This window comes from Cupressus sempervirens, chromosome 7 (genome assembly GCF_028749045.1).
Source record: "Cupressus sempervirens isolate cs-2001-9-10 chromosome 7, ASM2874904v1, whole genome shotgun sequence".
NCBI classification, from domain to species: domain Eukaryota; kingdom Viridiplantae; phylum Streptophyta; class Pinopsida; order Cupressales; family Cupressaceae; genus Cupressus; species Cupressus sempervirens.
Genome location: NC_143124.1, coordinates 578252364 through 578268065, shown reverse-complemented (window position 1 = coordinate 578268065; position 15702 = coordinate 578252364).

Here is a 15702-nt window from a genome sequence, read left to right as displayed (position 1 = left end):
CTTGATGGCCAAACCTTGGTATAAGGATTTTGACCCGACTACTGAATCCTTTAATAAGATTCCTTTGTGGGTTCAGTTGTCAAATCTCCCCCTTCACTTGTGGTTGGATTCAGTCCTAGAAGTTATGGGGGAGGCCCTTGGGGACTTTTTTTTGGTTGATTCGAAGTCTTCTAATGTGTATAGGATAACATATGCTCGCATTCTTGTGGAGATTGATGTTTCCAAGGGGCTCCCTGAGATGATTATGTTGGCCTCTCCTTTTAGTTCTTGGATTTAGCTTTTTGATTATGAGGGAATTCCCTTCAGATGTAGGAAATCTCATAAGACCAGCCATCTTGCTAGGCGATGCTCCTCTAAAAAGGTTTGATCGAAGAAATCACCTTCTTGGTGGATGAGGTTTCAGATGATCACTATACGGTTCAGAAAGTTTCCTCAGTTACAGATGGGATGGATAGCTCTTCTCAGATTGATCTTTCTTTGATGAAGATTATGTTGATGTCCCTGATGATTCAAATGGTGACTTAGAATGTTGTTGTTGTCCCCTCTTCTGCTGTTGGAATTGTTGGTTCGAATGTTGTCCCTTTGGTGGATCTGATTCAACATGGTGTTGTTGTCCCTTATTCTGTAGCTGCCCAGAACATTGTTGCTGGTGTTGTTTTAGATGTTTTATTTCCTATTGCGAGGGTGTTCTGGGTTGGTTGTGGGCTAAGATTGTGAAGTGTGAATTGTAAGAGTGTGATTATGATTGCAAGTGATTCTTGTAATTGTGATTATATGTGAACTCTTGTGAAAGTGATATATGTGAAGTTTTATATGAGCTATTTGTTGATCCCAGATCAAGCTGAAGATCAGAGATCAGTTAAGGAAGAAGATACAATACTAATATTTAGTCTGATTACTTGTTTGAGTAGTGAACTCTTCTTGTAATTAGAAGTGCATGTTTGGGCATTGGGCTCATCTTATCTACTGTACTACAACTCCTAACAAGGTTGGAATCTCCTAACAGGGATTCAAAGTCTCCTAATAGGGACTCCTTATGCTGAATTTTCTCATTGAATCCTAATAGGGTCCATCCTCTAGCAAGGAACTTATATATTAGTATATCATCTAGTGGGTATCATCCCCACCAGGGTTTCCCTAGTTAACAAAATATGGTGTTATGGGTTATCTTTGTGCATTGTTATTGTTACTATTCAACATCACTTTATTTCTTTGTTATGCATGGTTTAAAGTAAGAAATAATATCCAGTTGGAAACTAAAGTTTGTAGATTATTGATTCACCCCCCCCACCCCCCCACCCTTAGTAATCCCTATTTCTAACATAACCCTATGACATGGTTTCTTCCTTAGGGGAGGAACAATGTTGGAGATTTATAAAGTAGCTTCTACATTCATTTTGGAGCATCTATCACTGATCTACATTCTACATTGACAAGAGGCTACTTTTTTTTCGCTCTTCTTCTAGATCTTATCAGGGAATTTTTCCAATATTGGGTTGCGCCCTTCTCATGTTTCTTTTATATTTCTCTTATGTATCGCTATGTTTTTTGGGGTGTGGGAGGATTTTTTACCATGAGGTTTTTCCTCTTTGTTTGTTTTATGAGATATTTATTACATTGCAATTACATATTGTACATGAGTACCTATCATTTCTTAGTGGTTGATACCCATCTTTCATTATCATCTAACATTGCGACTTTAAGTGCATTGGACTCTAAGTTGCACTTAAGAGGGGGTTATGGTGTAATTAATTAACCCTAATTACACTTTACTTATTTACTTGGGATATTGCATTATATAGTAGTTTGCATATTAGACACCTAGGAGTTTGCATCTAATTTTAGCACATGGCATGGGAGAAATTCCACTTTAGGTGGTCAGAGTTTTTATCTCATTCCACATTATGTGTAAAATTTACCTTTAATACACTTATCATATTATCATCATCACATTGCTATACATACTTTATTATGCAATGGAGGATGATCTATCTTTGGTGGACATGTGATTCCACCTAGTGCGGGTGATAGCTTATCGTATTTGCATATGTCTTATATCATGAATTTCCTATATAAATAGGCGTATCTACATTGTACTTAGTCTAATTGCCCATTATCATTTGATAATTATTGAATCCAGATAATTAATTGATCATATTATTTTGTATCTCTTGCACTATTTGTTAGGTTTCTATATTTTGACATATTATTTCATTGCCTTAAGAAAATTCTTATAATAAGGAGTCAACATAAAGATACAATCAATGTTTATAGTATCACCACAAAGGGAGAGAGAGTCACATAATCATAATACATAGAGAAATTTTTAATAAATGTTAAATTAAATTAAATGGGATTAAAAATTGTGAACAAGAGACCTAAAAGTAAAGATTAAACCCTAAATCCAAAATGTTGAAAGATAGGGACCAAAGATATTCCACAACAAAACATAAGTCGTAGAAGATAACTTAAATGACAATGAAAACCTAATGATGGATCTAAGTCTTAATTGGACCTCGATCAAATGTGAAAAATCAATATAAACATTAGAACAAATTCTCAAGTACAAAATCTTAAGTGGCTCAAATAAAGTCAAGTTCACCAAAATAATGTAAGGATAGATACATACCTTGCATAAATAATTAGATCAATAAAACAAAGAGAATGAAAATGAAAGTATGAGAGAATTAGATGGATTTGGAAAATAATTAAATATTAAGTTTGATTATTAAAATAAAGTAAAATTAATTAGTTATTTAGCTTAAGTATTTTGTGATGGAAATTGATGTAGACAATGTGAAGAATCTATTTGGCAATACACTCAAAATTAGGGCTATATCTGAAGATCTCAAAATTTCGATACTAGATAATTATTATTTGTGTCTATAAAGTGAACTAGCACACAAACATAAACTTGTTCACATAGGAATGGACAAACAAAAATATGATTGTGGTTAAAAATATTTATTGATCCTCTCATGTTTGTATTTTACTAAGAATTAATCACGTTAAAAAATATCTCTAGAAAATCTATTATATCACAAGAGTCATGTTCTCTTTAATTTATTATATTGATGTGAGGATATGTCATTTTTGTAAGTAAAATTTAGGTATAATGAATATTTTTCTTTTTTATACATGTTTTAGATAAATTAGTCCTTAGATGCACTATTTTAATTTATAATATGAAATAATCAGCATTTTAGTAGACTTGGAGAAAAAACATAGACCTAAATTAATATTTAAATTAAAGATTTAGAATTCAAATATATAATTGTTAAAATAGTATAAATTGAGTCTGATGATTTTTTAATATATACACGTTGTAAATAAATTAATCATATTAGATACACTTTTTAATTTATAATGTGAAATAAATAACATTTAAGTAGACTTGGAGATAAAACAAAACCTAAATTAAAACTTAAAATTCAAACATATAATTTTTAAAATAGAATAAATAAGTTCTATGATTCCAAATCTAAACTAGAATGACGGTTAAGAGTCAAGCACTAAGGGGTATTCTTTCTGTAGACACTTAAATTTGATTACATCAATAAGTAATCATATTTAGTCATCTCCTAAGACATTATTGATTGAATATTTACTATTTAATTAATTAAATGTTATCTCTTTGTTAATTAATTTATTTAATTAACTATAGTCCAATTGATAAAATCAAATGATCATCTAAAATGAATTTATCAATTAAATCCCTCTTCCCTTATTAAATTGAATAAATCATCAGATCTATTCAATTTAATTCCATATTCCCATTTTATTGAATAAATCATTTAATAAAATATCTAAAATCCTAAAAGCCTCCCTAAACTCTATTCTAACCCCTAATCCAACCCATTCACCCATACTAAACTCATTTAACCACCTAACTAACCCATCCCATCAAAGCTAAATCACTCACCCTTAACCCCCCTTCTAAGCTAATCCTAAATCCTCTTCTAATCATGTGCACAATCATAAACATGGGTTAAGACTTGCTAACCCAAGCCAACGTCAACAAATATCTTCTCTCCTCACCCTCCAACATTCATGACTCTTACATATTCAAACACCCTCATCAAGCCTTTGACCAACCCTTATCCTATCCTCTCACACTCATCCTCCTTATGACAAGTGTCACCTCCCTATTGGTGCTAAATTAGCACAATCTTTGTGCTCCCTTTTGAGTGCATCCTGACCCTCCCTCACCATCTCATCATCTTGACATCTTGACCATCCATTCCTTCAACCCTTGGCCTATAAATTGAACCTCCTCCCTTCACAAAAGAATCCACCTTCCATGCAAAGTTATAATGCTATTTTGAGAGCTCATAAACTACCAAAATACTATTATAATGTTGAAATACCTCAATAACTCCATTGTTAAAACCCTCATCCATATACACACTTGGTAAAAACTCCCATCCATTGAAAGCTTGAGCACAACGTGAGCATACATCCCCTCTCATCAGGGACATAGCTTCGTCATCATGAGAAGCATTTGAGGAGTTTACCATTCTTGGTCTACTTTCCTCCATATGATTTTCTTTGGTCCAATCTTAAGTGTTAGCTTGTTTAGTATGGTTAAAACTTTCATTTAATAGTTAGTTTTCATTTTACACTACTAAAACTAGGTGATACACTTTCTACCAAATTCATCTCAAGCATGATCTTAACACCATTATATTGTGATGTCGAAATCACACACTTATGAAGACTTGTTCTCTAATGAGCTTTTTAAGAACCTTTCAACTTCACCCATAATAAATATGTATAAATCTGATACATAAAAGACCATATTACATAATAAGTAGAAGAAAATCTATCCCATGATTCCATTATTCATGTGAAACAGATTTGACAAGGGAAGTGAGAATGAGCGATTAACGAGTGAAACAAAGTATACAACAATTTCCAACATTAGAAATGAAAAAGTGATTCGATGCCTGCCGTCGTCCACCAAAGTAGGACTACGCGGGGAGGCTGGCTGTATCCTCTCGCTCACCCTCTACTTTACTTTACTTGGAAAGCAAGTTATAAAAGGTAAGCGTGCTTTCCACTCAACCTCAGCGTTCGGTAATAAAAGGAGGATGCAGAGAAAGAGGAGAAATAGAGAAGGAATGCCCTTGAAATCTGATTCATTGAAGAGAGAGAAGAAGAAGAAGAGACGGGCGATGAGGCAACATGGGTATGTGCGAAACCAGCCAAAGAGAGGCGAGGAGGATGTAGGAGTGAGGAGGGAGAGGGGTTGTTGCGAGTCAAAGCATAGAGGAAGAGGAAGGTGCAGGTGCGGGTATTGCCACTTGGAGCCCTCCTCCAAGTCTCGAGGGAAGACAAAGGGACTCCGGAAGCACACTTCCTCTGACCTCCTTTCCAGCTACAGGGCCTATGCCTGGACTCTTGCGGTCCATCACAACCCTCACCATCTTCCTCTTCTTTCCATCACTAATTCCTCTTCCTACTTCATTTCTTCTTTCGCCCACGCTGATGATGATGATGATGATGGTGCTATTGGTATTACTATGGACGACGACGACGACGACGAACAACCTTCGCACACTTCAACAGAGGAAGAGGTGATTGAGAAAGAAAAAGAGTTGGATGTCATCGAATTCATCAGCTCTTCTGACAGCGATTCGTGGACAACTGAAATTCTCTGTGAGACTGATTTGGAGGACTGGTGTTTGGTCGATGAGGAGATCATATGATGTCTTTTCATTACCCACTACCATCCAACTACAATTAGAGGAATTTTTTTCTTTTTTTTATCTAAATGTTGATGTTTTTTATATTTAAGCACAAAAACTTAGGCCGATGTCTCATTAATTAAACAATTCAGAAGACTTAATGTCAATAGATTGATCTAATACTCCTGTAAATATTGACGTTATTGTTATTATGTAAATATTGATGTTTTTATGTGATAGTAAGTCTGGTTGAGAATGTGAAGTCTAACTACCATCTCACCATTTCTTCCCTCCTCTATTCATTTCTTTCTTGTCTCCTCATATTTGAAGTGATATAGATTTATTTGAATCCTCATATTTGAAGAGATATAGACTTGTATAAAAGGACGAGTGCAGATTGTGTATGATCAATGATGTAGTAAAGAAACAATGAATAAAGAAATTGCCCCTGTTTTGGTGGATGCAGCTTTTATGCTGTACCAGTAATTTGTGGTATTATATGTCTTATTATGGTTGTTTTATTTTGGTTTCTTTTGTTTATGATTATTTTATGTATTTTCTAAATACATCAAACGGAAGATGTCTATATATCCAGTCATCAAAAATCTAAATCATATTAGAGAGGAACTTGCTTTGCTTTTTCCCTTTTTTGTATTTAACTTTTGCTTTGAAGATTTTTTTTTATAGTGGTATAATAGAATCTATATACACACTTCCTTTATTCAAATTATTTATTTTATTTTATATAAATGATGACCTTTGCATAGGCACTCACTTTCACTTTTCTTTTATCTAATTAATTTGGGTTCCCTAAACACATTGTTTTGTTCTATTGTTACATTTAATTACCTCAAGATATAATCCATCTTCGTTCATCAAATCGTCCCCTCTAAATACCATCTCCTAGTCATTTGCAAATTTGGACTCTTACCAATTCAATGTTTTTGTCTATTTCACAAATTCCATCTAAATTGTTAGGGTTATTAGATTTTGGCACAAACAATATGGAAAGAACTCGCCTCACTTCAACACGAAAAGTTGTGTAGCTCGTTGGGAAGGAGAATAGTGGTGTCTCTATAGTCGCTAAAGCTTCAATGGGCAAAAATTATGGTTTGTTATTGTGAAAATTGTGTAAAAAAGTATAAGAATGCTAGTGAAGTTGTGAGATAGAAGTTCGAATATGTGTATGTGTATGTGTGTGTATGTGTGTATCTGTGTGTGTGTGTGTGTGTGTGTGTGTGTGTGTGTGTGTGTGAGAGAGAGAGAGAGAGAGAGAGAGAGAGAGAGAGAGAGAGAGAGAGAGAGATGTTATGGAAAGCCATGTTTTCAATCCATGTGTAAAAAATCATATGAAAGATCTTTGTCCATGATTTTTTTCCTCTCTAGTTTTTCCACATAAATTTTTGTTTCTCATTTTTTTTTTCAAGTATTTATTTTTAGTATATTATGAATACCCCAAGTCTATAACATTCCTAGATGGTTTTTTAATGTTGTTAGACATTCACTATTGGGCATACCTTTCTCACTCTCAATTACCTTTTTTTCTTCTTAGAATCTCAAACATGCATCTTTCATTATGTCATCTTTCCTTTACTCAAATTTTATAACAATTAATATGTTGACAGAGCTATTGTGCTAACTTAGTTTTGCTTATAGAAGGTTGTTTTTTGATTCTAGAAAAACTCAAACATATAGGATTCTTTTTGTAAAGTGTTGCAAGGTCATGTTATTTCTTCCCACAAAAGCCTCATTCACTTTAGGGACATTCGACCATTTTCAAAAGTGGCAACCATTTTTTAGTTATTGCAAAATCTTGCAATGTTGCTTAGCTGAAAGTTGTAACTTTGTATATCTTTAAAATCACTTTCCATGGCCTCAAACCATATATGTCAATAGCTCTAGCTGGGCAGGTAAATTTTAGGAATGTCCCCATTCATCTTTTCTCAACTCGTTCAAGCATTTTAGACCACTATGTACTTGTGTATCCCTTAAGTGCATAGAGTACAAAAACTATCAAACTTTGATAGGTCATTTCTCAAAGCTCATGTGATGTATGCGCATTCTATTAGTACTATGGACTCATGTTACTTTCCCCCAAAGAAACCTCTTAGAAGTTTGGGAGATTCAACCTTTGTTCAAAAGAGGGAACTAGTTTTCATTTCTTGTCAAATTTTGCAATGTTAAGTAGTTCTAAATTGCATCTTTAAATGTCATAGAAATGACTCCTATTGACCTCAAACTGACTATTCTAACAACTCTATTTGGGAAATTAAATGCTAATTCCCTTGTTCAACTCTCAACTCACTTGATTGTTACCAACCACTTCATACTTATGCATCCCCTTTAGTTCATGGAGTGTGAAAACTTATCAAGATTTGATAGGACGTTTCTTAGGTCTCATGATCAAATTATGAACAATCTATTATAATCTATGAGACCATGACCTCTAGTCGTAAAAACCTCTCTTAGTTTTTAGGTACTCAACCTCATTCAAAAGTGGCAACCATTTTTTAGTTCTTACCAAATATTGCAATGTTGCTTACTTGAAAGTTCCAACTTTGTGTATCTTTAAAATTTCTTAGTGTATCATCTTAAAATGGAAGCACTTCCATCTTGGTAGGTTTAGCACCCTCTTTTAGTACATTTATCATGATATGTTTGCATTTAGGATGCATTCTACACTTGATTCCTTCATTTTAGGTGAAATTAGGGTTAGAATCTTAAAGATTCTCCTTAATTTCCCTCCTCTATGGCTCTATTTTCTAGGTAGGACTTAGGAATAGGTCCTCCTAGCCTTCATCATATTCATTATAGGATTTTGTGAATATTCTTGGTGTTTAGTCCTATTCTGGCATCATTTCTAGGTCTTTAGGTATCCTCGAAACTTTTTTGTTTTATACTCTAGTTGGGTTTCGACCCCTAGGTTGACCCTAACCTAGGGCAAGGTCGACCAGGTCGACCCTGACCTATGGCAGGGTTGAGTTCGTCCCTGACCTAGGTTAGAGTCGAGGTCGTCCTTGACCCTCTTCAGGATTGGATTCCCCCTTTTCAGATTTTGGTCCCGGAGGGTTCCGAAATCAATGTTGGGCTTTCAGATTCGAATATGGAAGGGGTTAATTCAAGATTCATTTAATTATTTTCCCTCCTTAGTTGGTTATTGTGATTGGACCATAATTTGAGGTGGAATTTAAATTATGGGTCCTTACATTACTCTAGGAGCCTCATCTTGAAGCCTCTATATAAAGACTCTCATTTACATCTATCTGTAACTAGAGAAAAATACAAAATCAACAAGAAACTAGAAGGACAACTACAATAAAGAGATCACATTTTGAAGATGCAAGAGAATGATATAGAAGATCAAGCTATTATGGATATCAAGCATTTTTATACCCTTGTGGACATCTATTTGGAGCAAGAGAGTTATAATCTTCCTTGATTTTCCATTATCGATATTCAAGCATTCAAAGATACAATCATGGGGTAGCAGTTACAGATTATGAGTTTAGTAAGAGTACCTTATCCTTGGGGGCTTGGCATGCTTTCTTATCCTATTCAAGTCTATGCATTACTTTCTCATATATATATTCATGCTAGGGTTTTAATCTAGTAGATTAGATCTTGGCATTACACATGCATTACACACATTCTATTATATCCAGCTATTCGTGGAGGTGGAAATCACCTAAATGGGGTTTTGACTAAGGCAAAACCCTATATAGCCACCACAAAACTCTATTTTTAGATATATGCAGGTGTTGTTTTGAAGATCAAAGTGCAAATTTGGATACCCTTTTCGACAAACTTTTGAGATCCGCGAACAAAATTTTCATCAGAGCATAAAAGGTCAAGGTCAACTTTTCAAGGCACAATTGTACCCCGCCATCAAGGTCAACGTTGACCTCCCTTCAAAAAGACAAAATATTTATGGGTTTTCTCCATTTTGACATTTCTAGTCCGAATCGGATTGCAAATTTTCTAGAAATTGTGCATAGGCATTAGAAAACATGTATTTTCATATTGGTTCCATTTCAAATTATGCATCTTATCCTATCAAATTTTAAGCATTTCTATTACTTATTTCACATCAACTCTAAAAAAAAAATGAATAGTGGTGAATGTCCTACACATTGCTAAAGATCCATTTTTACACTAATCATTTTGGTGAACCTGATGTGGATCGAACATGCAACCTTCAAAAACAACAACAAACTCACCTCGGGATGTGTTTGTCCGATAGCTAGGCACTATCTCAACAGCTCTAGGCATCTCACTCGAAGTTCTTCATCTTTCTTCCTCATTTCAAATCTACAAAAGGTAATAATGAGTAAGTATGACTTCTTTTTTATTATTTATAGGTAAAATTAGGGCTTCTCTAAGGGTTTACTCATGGTAAACTTAGATTCCTCTTATCTCAGACATTTAGATAGACATTCACTTTTTTCATCATAACTTGAGCTCGATAACTCCATTTTTAGTACCATCAATAGCATTGGAAATGTGTTTCAGATATCTAACTCCTTGAATAAATTTAGGAAGGCTATGAATCCTTCTAAGTGTTTTAAGAAAGATCTTTTCAAAAAATTGCATATTTAGTTTCTAGAGTTATCCTCATCACCCTATTTCACCCTTCGAAAATAGAAAGCCGAAACAGGGGTCATAATGGGCTTTGTGCACTTCTCAACTAACATTTAGTAAGATTTAGGTGGTTTATGGATTTTAATTAACCTTGTGTGTTGCAAGTTTTAATAGTTTTTTGTAGGATCTCTACATCAAGGACTTGGCTATATCCTTTTTTATTCATTATGCTGTTTTCTTATTTTAGCTTGCATATTCACGTAGTGTCATATTTGAGCTCAAGTGGGGGATAAACGTATCATATTAAAATGAAAGCACTTCCACCTTGGTAGGTCTAGCACCCTCTTTTAGTATATTTATCATGATATATTTGCATTTAGGATGCATTCTGCACTTGATTCCTTCATTTTAGGTGAAATTAGGGTTAGGATCTCAAAGATTCTCCTTAATTTCCCTCCTTTATGGCTCTATCTTCTAGGTAGGACTTAGGAATAGGTCCTCCTAGCCTTCATCATATTCATTATAGGATTTTGTGCCTATTCTCAGTGTTCATTCCTATTTTGATATCATTTCTAGGTCTCTGGGTATCCTCAGGACTTTTCTATTTTCTACTCAAGTTGGGTTTTGACCCCTAGGTTGACCCTGACCTAGGGCAAGGTTGACCAAGTTGACCCTAACCTAGGGTAGGGTTGAGGTCATCCCTGACCTAGTCTTCGGGATTTGATTTCCCTTTTCAAAATTTGGTCCCAGAGGGTCCCGTAATCAATGTCAAGCTTTTAGATTTGAATATGGAAGGGGTTAGTTCGAGATTAATTTAATTATTTTCCCTCCTTAGTTGGTTATTGTGATTGGACCATAATTTGAGGCAAATTTTGAATTATGGGTCCTCACATTACTCTAGGAGCCTCACCTTGAAGCCTCTATATAAAGACTCTCATTTGCATCTATCTACAACTAAAGAAAAAGAGAGAATCGACAAGAAACTAGAAGGACAACTACAATCAAGAAATGATGCTATGCAGATGCAAGATTGGAAAAGAATGATATAGAAGATCAAGCTATTGTGGATATCAAGCATTTTTATACCCTTATGGACATCTATTTGGAGCAAGAGAGTTCTAATCTTCCTTGATCCGCCATTATCGGTATTCAAGCATTCAAAAATATAATTGTGGGGTAACAATTATAGATTATGAGTTTGGTAAGAGTATGTTAGCCTTGGAGGATTGGTATGCTTTCTTATCCTATTCAAGTTTATACATTGTTTTCTCATAAATATATTCATGCTAGGGTTTTAATCTAGTAGATTAGATCTTGGCATTGCACATCCATTACACACACATTCTATTATATCCGATTATTCGTGGAGGTGGAAATCGCCAAAATGGGGGTTTGACTAAGGAAAAACCCTATATAGCCATCTCAAAACCTATTTTTAGATATATGTGGGTGTTGTTTCAAAAATTAGAGTGTAGATTTGGATACCCTTTTCGACAAACTTTTGAGATTAGCGAACAAAATTTTCATTAGAGCAAAAAAGGTCAAGGTCAACTTTTCGAGACACAATTGTACCTCACCAACAGGGTCAAGGTTGACCTCCCTTTAAAAAGACAAAATATTTTTGGGTTTTGTCTATTTCGACATTTCCAGTCCGAAACAGATTGCAAATTTTTTGAAAACTATGCACATGCATCTAAAAATAGGTATTTTCATATTGGTCCCATTTTGAGGTATGTATCTTATCCTATCAAATTTCAATCATTTCTATTACTTTTTTCATATCAACTCTAAAACAAATAAATGAATAGTAGTGAATGTCCTCCATATTGTTAAAGATCCATTTTTACACTATTCAATCAGTATAGTCTTGAACTATATGTGCCAACACCTTCAATTGGGTAGATAAATTCTAAGAATGCCTTTGTTCATCTTCCTAACTCACCTGAACATTCCATACCACTTTGTACTCATGCATCCCCTTAAGTGCACGAAGTACACAAATTGTCAAATTTTGACATGACATTTCTTAAAGCTCATGAAACATATGAATATTTTATTAGATGCTACAAGAGTCTATTATTCTTCCCACATAAACGCTCTCTATTTTAGGAGTTTCGACCCCATTAAAAAAAAAAACTTTTAGTTCTTGCCAAATCTTACAATGTTTCATTGAAGTTGCAATATATCTTATCTTTTTAAGCTTCTTATCACAGTCTCAAATTATGTGTGCCAATATCTCTAGTTAGAAAGGTAAATTTTAGGAATGTACTTGTTTATCTCCCAACTCATTCAAACATTCAACACACTCTACACATGTTTGTTCTCTTAAGTTCATAGATTGTGAAACTTATCAACTTTTGACTAGGTATTTATTAGATATCATGAAATATATGAATTATCTATAAAGAGGCTACAATATTATGTTACCAAAACCCAAACCAACCTCTCTCTATTTCAAGAAATCTTCCCTCATTCAAAAGAGGCAACTAAATCTTAGCTCTTGACAAATGTTGCAACATTGCTCAATTGAGAGTTACAACTTTTCATATCTTTGAAATCACTCATTGTGGACTTTAACCATGTACATGAATAGCTCTATTTGAGTGGATAAATGCAAGGAGTTCCCTCATTTGGCTCCCAAAACCTCTCAAATTTCTTATGCTACTTTGAACTAGTGCATCCCGTTAAGTGTATGGAGTGTGAAAAATGTCAAACTTGGATGAGGCATTTCTTGAAGCTCATGTGAAGTATGAAAAACTATTAGGTTCTATGGAATCTTATTAATTGTACCCAAAAAAAATAAAATTTAGGAGACTTTTCCCCATTCAAATGTGGCAACTAGTTTTAAGTTCTTGCCAAGTCTTGCAATGTTGCTCAATTAAAAGTTGTACATTTTTGTATATTTGGGACCTCTTTTCATGTCCCCAAACAAAATTTTCCAATAGCTTTGGCTAGATAGGTAAATATTGAGAATGCCCTTGTTTGACCCTCCAACTCACTTGAACATCTTAGACCACTTTGTACTTGTACATCCCCTTAAGTGCAGAAACTATTGAACATTGATGGGGAATTTATAAGTTCTCATATAACATTTGAGTGATCTATAAAATACTACATGACATAGTCATGGCATGAGTTTCCCAATAGATATGGTCCAATTGGTGCATAAAAAGTTATATGGTAGAGACAATCAACACTAGACACAAGAAATGATAGTCAACATGCTATAAAATATCTTTGCATTCGTCCAACATATAGTTTACATTCTTTTAGAATACATGTCTAAGAACAAAAAAAATCAAGATCTAAGACCTAATACTAACCTTCCAAATTTTATTTTTTGAGAATTGTTTAAACAAATATCAAATGCTTCAATATATGGAGCCTTCACGCTTAACATGTCAGTGCAAATGAATCACATTTTCCAAGAACAAGAAAATATGAAAATGAAATATAGGTCAGGGCCCAAATCATAAATCTTTCATTCCTTAAACTATGAAACAAAGTGTGATCCAATAAATATTTTGGTCAAATATCAAATAACATCATGATATGAGTTGCAAAGCTTTGTTGATCAAGAAAATACTTCGCAAGATCAGAAAAACAAAACTAGTTGTAGACCATTAAGAAAACAGAAAATTGAACAAGAATATATAATATATCCTCCACAAAGTATCCAAGTAAAGTGTGAACCTATACATAAGTAAAACATCATGTCAATTAAAATATCTAAGGTTTTTCATTGCAAATGATCCAAATTGGAGGAACACAACTAAAAGCAAAGAAACTAGAAAAAAGGAAAACAAAATGAAAGGAAATATGTTTGGTTGACACAATATTTTCAACCACCCAAGGATGCTCCCACATTGGATATCCCTAGTGAGAAGAATATGTTTCATAAAAGGAGCTTATGAATATCTTTTCAAGATTTTCCTAACATAGATCCCATGTTTTTAAATAATCTAAATTCATTTTTAAATGCAACTTTGTTTCTCTTCATTTTTTCTCTTTCTTTTGTCATTTGTATCAAATTATCCTACTCTATATTCTCTCTATCATGCCTCACATATGTACAAGGAAATAAATGACTCTAACCACTTCCTTTTGTCTTCTACATATCTAATTTATCTTTTTCAAACCAAACTTCATCCCATCAACAACCAAAGTCTTCCTCTACAAAAATGTACATCTATCATTTCTTGGTACTAACTTATCCATGTATCTTCTCTCAAGATCCTCTTTTTGATCCATATCAACATATACATTATAATTCTCTCAATAGTAAATCTTTACATTTCTTAGATTCCTTTCACTTATCCCCTCTTCCTCCTTTAAAGAAATCAAAGTAAATCTTTGTCCATCCTTATCTATTGTGACCAAGTTTCTTCTACAATCATGGACAAGAACTCATAGAGCATGTCACACAATACCTCATCTCTTTAAGGCCCAATATTAAAGTTCACCAAACAATATTATTCCACCTCCACCATATGATCATCTTGAAACCATCATATCCCACAATTACAAGGTTATTTAAGCCTCTTCAAGACAAGCTTATGTTCCATCTCTTCTGGTACCAAATTATGAATATGACCACTATCCATAATAAAATTAAAATACTTACCTCCTTCTTTGCATATGGTCTTGAACAACTTCATTTTTTGTATAGGTTTGGCTTCCTTATTGCCCAACATGACTCTCCTAAGAATAAGGGACTCTTCGATCTTAAGTTTTATCATAATCTCCACAAGTGCATTAGTAGTCTACTCCTTATGTGCCACAAGATTCTTCTTACCCAATCTTTTTCTACAACCCTGTATAATGAAAAAATCTATGTCCTATGCCATCACATTTGAAACAACTACCTTTGAATTCCTTATTTCCACTCTCTCTCCTTGGTGTAGTTTGATCAAGTCTCTCTTTAATGATCTATTGCTTTTTATCATTTCCTATAGTATTACTTAGTGTCATTCTTAACTTATCTTTTTCCATCAATGCATATTGATAAGTATCATCCACCACATAATTCCTCAACATAATCATATCATTCTAAATATGGAGTGTTAGGATCTAATTTGTATTTTGTAGAACTCCTTGGTGTATTCCTTCTTACTCATGTCCTTCTTTAAGTTGAGCAATTTCTTGAATAATTACACTTAATAATCCTCAAGTTTGAACTTATCCTTCAATATAAAAACCATGACACTTCATCTATTGGTTTCCATTTCACCATTATCCTCTCTATCTTTCCAAAAAAAGTTCCACCATAAGGCAACACACCCCTTAAACTTAGTTCATGCAAGCCTAACCCCTTGTGGATCTTTGATATCCTCAAGATCAACATAATGTTCCAACTCTCCAATCCAATCTACCAAATCTTTGTAATATAAAGAAATAGGAAAATTAGAAACCTCCATGCTATGACTTCTACTTGTGT